Here is an 8,901-nt window from a genome sequence, read left to right as displayed (position 1 = left end):
ATGGAAGGAGTTACAGAGACAAAGTGTGGAGCTGAGACAAAAGGATGGACCATCTAGAGACTGCCATATCCAGGGATCCATCCCATAATTAGCCTTCAAACGATGACACCATTGCATACACTAGCAAGCGTTTGCTGAAAGGACCCTGATATAGCTGTCTCTTGTGAGACTAGGCTGGGGCCTAGCAAACACATAAGTGGATGCTCACAGTCAGCTATTGGATGGATACCAGGGCCCCCAATGGAGGAGCTAGAGAAAGTACCCAAGGAGCTAAAGAGATCTGCAACCCTGTAGGTGCAACAACATTATGAACTAACCAGTATCCCGGAGCTCTTGACTCTAGCTGCATATGTATCAAAAGATGGCCTAGTCGGCCATCACTGGAAAGAGAGGCCCATTGGACACGCAAACTTTATATGCCCCAGTACAGGGGAACGCCAGGGCCAAAAAATGGGAATGGATGGGTAGGGAAGTCGGGGGGAGGGTATGGGGAACTTTTGGGATAGCATTGGAAATATAATTGAGGAAAATACGTAATAAAAAAATTTAAATAAATAAATAAATAAAGAGTTTATTTTGACTCATACTTTGAGGGTGTTGGAAAAGGCACAGTGGCAGGGGCTTGAGGCAGTTGGTCACAGGAAGCAGGCTAATGGAGAAAAAAAAAAACCTGAAAAAAAAAAGAAGTTGTGTTGGTTACTTCTATGTCATGTGTATCACTGTTGCACCAGTGGGCACATCTTCCTGGGCTGGTCATCATTTTATCTCATAGGATCCACAGCTAAGGAAGAGTCATGATTATAACACCAGACCCCACACATACACATAATTAAATATAGTATAATTCTTTAAAATATTTTTCTGTTCACGGAGTAATGTTCCTTTTTGAGATTCCATGTTAAAAAAGAAAGCCACTAGACACATGCCTTTAATTCAAGGACTTGAGGCAGAGGCAGAGGCAGAGGCAGAGGCAGAGGCAGAGGCAGAGGCAGAGGCAGAGGCAGAGGCAGAGGCAGAGGCAGAGGCAGAGGCAGAGGCAGAGGCAGAGGCAGAGGCAGAGGCAGAGGCAGATGGGTATCTGTGAATTCAAGGCCAGCCCGGTCTATCGATCAAGTTCTATGACAGCCAATACTGCACAGAAAAACCCTGTTTCAACCACACAGAAAGGAGCTCATACACACACACACACACACACACACATATCCATCTCCTGTGCCCTAGAGTCATAAGTAGGCCTAGGTTCTTTGTAGTCACACAGAAGAGGATCGAATGGCTAGATGGTCAGCTGTTGGTAGCTGTTAGTTAAGACCATTAGCAACTTCAAGATTCCTTGGCTCATCTCATTTGTTTTCCATCCTCAGAGCAGTGAATAGTGACTGGCTTTTTTTAACTGTCACTCAAATGTTTGCTCTTCCTTTCTCTGGACTGTGTATCCATGATGACCATACTGTCTTCCTCTAATTTTAATAACATATCTATTTTTCACTGGCTATATCAGCGTCAAGTCAGAATGGAAACCACAATTCCATCAGAAAACCACATGTTTTTATTTTGTCTTATTTTTAGATTTCAAAACTAGTTTTAAACTCACTATCAAAAATATTAGGTTTACATATGAAACTGACAAACATCATTTGTTTTTCATTATTTCTTATCCCCTTGTTGCCTTTGCCCTTCCCCTAGTAGCTTCTTTTCTGCTTCTATTTCACATGTGTTCTAACCCTCACCTTCTTCTTCCACACCTCTTGGCTCTGACTTGTGATCCATTTTGTAGTGCAATGCATTTTTACCTTTGGTTAAATAACTGAACATATGCATAGAGCCCAGAGCATTAAGGGGCATTATTTAGCATATCATACTTTTCCATTCATGAGGACCAGCGAATCCTCCCACCACTTGATGTATCCTTTGACTCACAAGGGACGAAGCAGACCCTGTTTCAGTTTCCCCATCCTCATGAAGTCACAGTACACAGAGTCATTTCACACAGCGACCTGATTTAGATCATGTGTGTTAACAGATCAGATACGGTTTCCTGTCCATGATTGCCGCAACTCTCTGGTCAGGCTGTCTTCTGCTAGGCTGACTGTCTCTGTAGCATCTCATTCTTGTGTCAAACTCTTCACACTATTCTCATTTTCTCTGAAAAAGCTCAAAAGGTTATGGTTTACTATTCTTTTGCAGCAAAGAAGGGGTTTTTCTCCAGCAAGCATGATCACAAGATTCCTCAAATGGGGGGGGGGGGGTGGGCTACAAGCAAGCCTCAGTTCTCTGCTTTGGTGATTTGTAATGTGCTTCCTAAGTGACCACTCAACATATTTCAGTAGCCCTGGAGACACTGCTGTGAGTTCAGGGCCTATGGTAAAATGTAGACAGTTTGGCCTTGGACAGACCATTGGATTAAGAGCTACAGTTTGTTTCCTCTCAAAATACCAGAAATGTCAGCAAGTCTGAAGGACTTTGCAAAGAAGAAAGGAAACACTGAGGTAACCTGAATTGTGTTGTTCAGCTCAAACAAACAAACAAACAAACAAACAAACAAACAAAAAACCCAAACACTTGTATGTGCTGAAGGCGTTACCTGAGTGCCTAGCCAATTTGTGGCTTTTAACATTTTAGGAAATATATAATGTATTTCCAATAAAGTTTTACCATATTCTGTTATGCTATCTTTGTGTTTTTGTTGCTGTTTAGTGTCTTGCGGGATTGATAATTCAACCTTCTATTTAACTGAAGATCTTTTGGGCAGAGGAATGCAGGATCCCACGTGTCGGGGTTTCTTTGCTATTAGACCTGGAGTTGTTTTACATTATGAGTCAGGTAAGTTAACACAGGTGTCCTGCTGGGAATTGTTGAGGTTTTGTTTTTAATTTCTTTTTAAAATGTGGTTCAATAAATAATTAACTTTTGTATCGAGGTCATACATGAAAATTAGAACTTACTCTTGTCAGTATGATTTTTGCAGAGTTTTTTGTTTAGTTGGTTGGTTGATTTTGGCTTTTTTTTTTTTTTTTTTTTTGAGATAGGGTTTCTCTGTGTTGCCCTGGATGTCCTGGAACTCACTCTGTAGATCAGGTTGGTCTCAAACTTAAGAGATCTTCTTTCCTCTGCCTAAAGTCATGTACCAGTACTGCCCTGACCCAGCCAATCAGAGGCTGCCTAAGCCTGCATAAAGGACTTGGTACAGCATTCTTAGGTGTTCAGTTCTCTTACATCTCCTAGCTGTAGCCAGGTTACCAGCCCATGGATATTCTTCAGAGGAAGACAAAAGTCTTCAAAGTCAACAAACACTTACAAGGGAAGGAAGACAGCTCTTCCCTTGAAGACTCGGTGGACACAGATCCTTCCAAGCCTCCACTCTCACTGCAGGCAGAGGAAGTCATCCCTGCCCTTTGAGACTTTGGGCTTCTGCCATTCTTGTCTGAGACCTGCCCTCTGCAGACCTAGAGAGGGCTGTTCTCAGTTGCTCTCAGAAGGTCCACTGAGAGAGAGCTCAGAGCAGGGATATAGGCTTTCAGCTTCTTGCTTTGCATCCTGATGTGACCCAGAGTTCAAATTTTCCAGGATGCCATTAGAGTTGCCAGTTCTTAAAGATTTATTTATTTATTTATTTATTTATTTATTTATTTATTTATTTATTTATTATATGTAAGTACACTGTAGCTGTTTTCAGACACCCCAGAAGAGGGCATCAGATCTCATGGATGGTTGTGAGCCACCATGTGGTTGCTGGGGTTTGAACTCAGGACTTTCAGAAGAACAGTCAGTGCTTTTAACTGCTGAGCCATCTCTCCAGCCCCTGGAGTTGTCAGTTCTTGCTGACGATATTGTATTTACTCATTTGAATTGTTGTCCTGTCTGGATATGCTCTTTATTTATTCACCTTTTGTTGTCTATGCATTCACTCTTGGACAGGGCAAGACAAGAGCTGAAGAGTCAGCTCTCTCAGGATCAACAACTAAGAGTACTGAAAAGGCAAAAATCTGATGTTACAGGGGGAAATACTCACATGACTGTGTGAACAGTCTGTCTCAGCTGAGCCAGTCAGAAGAGATGGAAGGACAAGCTGTATGGTATCATCTCTATAGAACAATCTACCACAAAATGCACTGTAGGAATTGTCCTCAAGAACAAAGGCCTTGGGCATTCACTGGTGTTTTGACCTAGACAAAAGCAGTGCCCCTCAAACCTCGGCAGAGTTCTACAGTTCAGTGCAGTCAGCAGAGGTGAGCGGCCCCTTTCCTTCCCATGTCCCTAGAAACTCTTCTCTTTCTATCTTTCTTCATCCTCAAGGAAATAGCCAAAAGAGCAATAATTAAGATGTAAAAGAAGCCTCCTTCCGCCCCGTACCTCCACCTGCAGTGGTGGATAAGCGCCTTTAAAGAGGATATAAGCAATGTCCTTCAAGAAACACAGGAAAACACTATTGAAGCAGCAGAAGCTCTTAAACAGGGAACACTGATCTTCCAGAGCTCCTGAGTTCAATTCCCAGCAACCACATGGTGGCTCACAACCATCTGGAATGGGATCTGATGCCTTCTTCTGATGTGTCTGAAGAAAGCGATGATTCATTGTACGTAAAATAAATAAGTAAATCTTAAAAAAAAAAAAAAAAAGAATCCCAGGCATAGCATAGAAGATTGTGCCCTTTGCCCAGCCTTGAGCTGGCTAAACAAATCTCTGAAGGCTAGAGCTAGGTGTCTGGCCTCACTGCATTTGCATCTTCCTGCTGGAGCCTTGAGGAGCTGACTGCCTTCTGAACTTACTTTGCAATTCAATCCAGCTGTAACAAACAACAGAACGCAGCAGAAAACAAAGAATGGGTCCTTGGGATTTCCCCTATATATTCACTATATACAATAAACTTTGAGCCTTGATCAGAGAACTTTGTCTTGGCTTGTTATTTCATCCACCCCTTCTATGCCATCCCCAGCTCTCCTTCCAGATGTACCTGGTTCTCCATAATGCCTGGATGGCTACAGAAGATAGCATAGAAGAAATTGATACATCAGTCAAAGAAAATGCTCATGTAAAAAATTTCTTAACTCAAAACATTCAGGAAATATGGGACACTATGAAAAGACCAGACCTAAGATAAATAGGAATAGAAGAAGGTGAACAATCCCAAATTCAAAGGGCCAGAGATCATATTCAACAAAATCATAGAAGAAAACTTCTCTAATCTAAATAAAGGGATGGCTATCAACATACAGGAAGCTTACAGAACAAGAGAGGCTCCCAGGAATTAGTGTGGGTGACTTTAGCCGAGATGCCTAATAGTGGGGAAATGGAACCTGAAAAGGCCATTGGTCCTGTAGCCAGGCAGGACCAACAGTGAAGGGATAAGGTCAACAACCCACCCACAAAATTTTCAAGCCCAAATTTTTTCTATCTATAAGAAATATAAGGATAAAGATGGGGCAGAGGTGCTGCTAGTTGCTGGTTCCTGGTGGCTGATAGGAGATATCCTGATGACAAAATTTGAACTTGTCTCAAGTAACTCTATGCCCCTATCAACAGGAAGGAGTCTAACAATATCAATACCTCATTTCCCCTCTAACCTTCTTTCTCTCCTATTTAGTGCTGAGGGATTGGAAGCATGTGAAAGGGTGATAAGAACAAGAATCCAATAAATGCACCTAAATGTCTGGCAACACATAGACATGCATACAGAGATACAAAAAGTGCATGTACAGATACATGCTAAACTCACCCCCACACATGTACATTTATACACATATGTACATGCATACACACTTATACATACATATGCAGTGTATACACACATCTTTCTACATACATATGTGAACACACATATACCAATGCACATACAAGGTCATAAAAAGCAGTCACATACAGAAATACACACATTAAATCAAGCAAAAGCATGCACACATGTAGACATACACACACACATACACACATACCTTTAACATACATACATGTATACTCTTACACATGCATATGCATACATACACTCGAATGTAATGACATACAAACCCCAAAGGACCTCACATGTATACACACATGTATGAGTGTACATGCATGCACACACATATGTATAAACAAACACCCTGTAGTGGTTTGAATAGGTTTGTTCCTTATAGACTCATGTGTTTGAATACCTGAACCATGAATGTGTGGCCTTTTTGGAGGAAATATGTCACTGTTCAGATGGGCTTTGAGGTCTCCTCCTATGCTCATGCTCTGGCCCGTTTGGATAAGACCTTCCTCCTGGTTGCCTGTGGAAGACAGGGTCTCTTTCTGGTTGCCCTCAGATCAAGAAGTAGAACTTTCAGCTCCTTCCAGAGCACATGTCTGCTTGGGCACAGCCATGCTTCCCAGTATGATGATAGATGGACTGAACCTCTAAAACTGTAATGTTGCCCTTTGTAAGAGTTGCCTTGGTCATGGTGTCTCTTCACAGTAATGAAACCCTAAGATACAACCATATGCCCACATGCACAGAAACACATTTATACACACTTCCGCAGGCACACAAGAGACATATGCATAGATGCACACCAGCACCTAACAATTTCAAAAGTCACACATGCAGATACCAGTATGCACATGCACAAACTCACATGCTCACACAGGTAGAAACATGAACACACAGGCACATATGCCACATGCATATGAAAAGGGTATGACAACCATGAGAAGGGAGTCAAAAAACCTGATGATGGGCTTTAACAAAGACATTTTTTAAAAAATAGTTATTTGTATGTCCTTTGGTGTCATTAGACCCAAGGATACGTACTTTCTAATCACAAATTTTACCACTTATCTATATCCCTGACCCAAAGGAATACTGTAACTGTAGGCTTTTTCATCCATGGACAAGTTCCTGAAATAATCACTCTGAGCCTTAATATCTGATGAGTAAATGCCTATGCCAAACCCTTTGGCTTATTTCCCAACCAGGTCATAACTTAGTTACTTATTTTAAGTGCTCAGTTTTATACAACCATCTCCTTCATTTAGGGGAAATCTCCCTCACCTGACGATATTCCAGAACCCTATCTCTCTCTGCCTGTTGTCATCTGCTAATCCTGCTTCAGCTCATTGGCCATAGGCTTTTTATTGACAGGTGAAGCTTCCACGGAGTATGTAAAGATTCTCTCTATATCCCCCTTTTATTCCTATAAAAAAACTCTCTATTAAAATAATAAACTATATACAATGATAATAATTATGAAAACTATCAGGTAAGATTTCCATTCACAAAGTCCAGTCCATATGTACTTGACAACTTTGGAGAGATTATTCCTCTCTCTATCCTATCTTGGTGAGTTCAGTGTCCTGTAGCTTAATCAATTTCTATCATCACATGCATTACCAACCTGAAACATCTTCTTAGACTTAAGACCATTCTCTTAAATCCTAAACAACTTCAGCTTAGTTGTCAAACTATAACTATCTAGTCTTCAACTCCATCTGAGACTTGAGAAGGAGTAAATACTATCCAAATATGCAGGAAGTGCAAGCAAGCAGCTTCCAAAACTATAGAAATGACAGAGATAGTTGGCTCTATGGGTCTCCCCATTCTCGTGGACTGTTGACCAATACAGTCCATGAGGGTAGTGGGAACAGAGATGGAATTCACAACGGTGAATTCTGTTGTGTGGAATTTTAAAATGCACACTAGCTCCTTGCCTGGTGCAGGCAATGGCCGTCTACCCAGCTCCATGGCTAGCTCAGTCAACCCTACAGTTGTGACCTTTCTCTTGCCCACCTGAGTCACCACAGATGGAAAACACCAGATAGCCTTAATATTTTAAAACCAGCCAGATAACACAACTGCTGGGCAAACACTATCCTGCCCCATCCTCCTTAGCCCCCATAGCTGCCTGCAGAGGCTACAAACTATCGGTCCTGGAGACCTACCTTTCTGTCCTTTCTTCCTATCCTTCCACAGCCTGATCGGAATCCCCAAATCTCTCCCTCCCCACTTCTTCCTGGAAGCCCTGTGAGTACATACAGTGAATGACCACACCAGGACCATTTGTCAGTAGGAAGATCAACTTTATTTAGGATGATTGAAGGCTTAAAATTTGGGGTAGGGGAGAATGAGATCAGGGACATCCGAGATGGGCACAAGTCATTGGCTGTGGGCTTCCGGCACCTGGCATATCTCATTAGCATGGAGCAGCATTTCAGGAATCTAAGTAGCTGGCTGAACAAGTTTTGTCAGGAGGAAGGGATTTGATACTATAAACTATGTGACATTCCTCAGGTAGAGGCCAGTGTGGGGGCTTTGAATCACCATACAAGGTTAGAGAAGGAGAAAACATGCTAAAGAAGAGAATCTTCCATTTTGTGTTGAGCTCAGAAGCTATCCAATCACTGTGGAGTTTAACCTTAATTAGCAGAGGTTTCCCAAAGGCTGCCTGGATAATCCCCCAAACTTTCTCGATAATGTTGAAGCATTCATCTTCAGCCTTCTGGCCAAGAATATCTGACAGACTTTTCTGTGAAGCAGGAATTGTGAAGAACTGCTTACCTTGTCTTGGCAAAGCTCAGCTGTCAACTTCCCTGCATCCCCTTTGTCATTTTGGACAGCATTCTGTGTGCCTTTGAAGCAAGGGCAGTTTTGTGCCCACTGGCTAGCTTGCTACATTTGACAAACTCTATATGGAGGTTCTTTTGTAGTCATCATCTTCTTTGAAGTGGAATAGGGGTGCTGCCAGGAACTGACCTGTCTCACTGCCAAAAAAAGCCTTTCAGTAATAAAATATCTTTAAATGCCATATTTTATAGATCTCCAAGGTTTTTGAAGACCATCTATCTACAGTATATCTGAGTAGACAAATGTTGTTTGTTTCTAGCTATTTACTATCCGTTCAACCTTGGAAACATTTTTTTTTTTATTTAACTATACTAGTGTCTAACATGACT

The sequence above is a fragment of the Mus caroli genome, unplaced genomic scaffold, assembly GCF_978045245.1.
Source record: "Mus caroli unplaced genomic scaffold, Mus_caroli_1 scaffold_1, whole genome shotgun sequence".
NCBI classification, from domain to species: Eukaryota; Metazoa; Chordata; class Mammalia; order Rodentia; family Muridae; genus Mus; species Mus caroli.
This window is presented reverse-complemented; position numbering follows the sequence as displayed.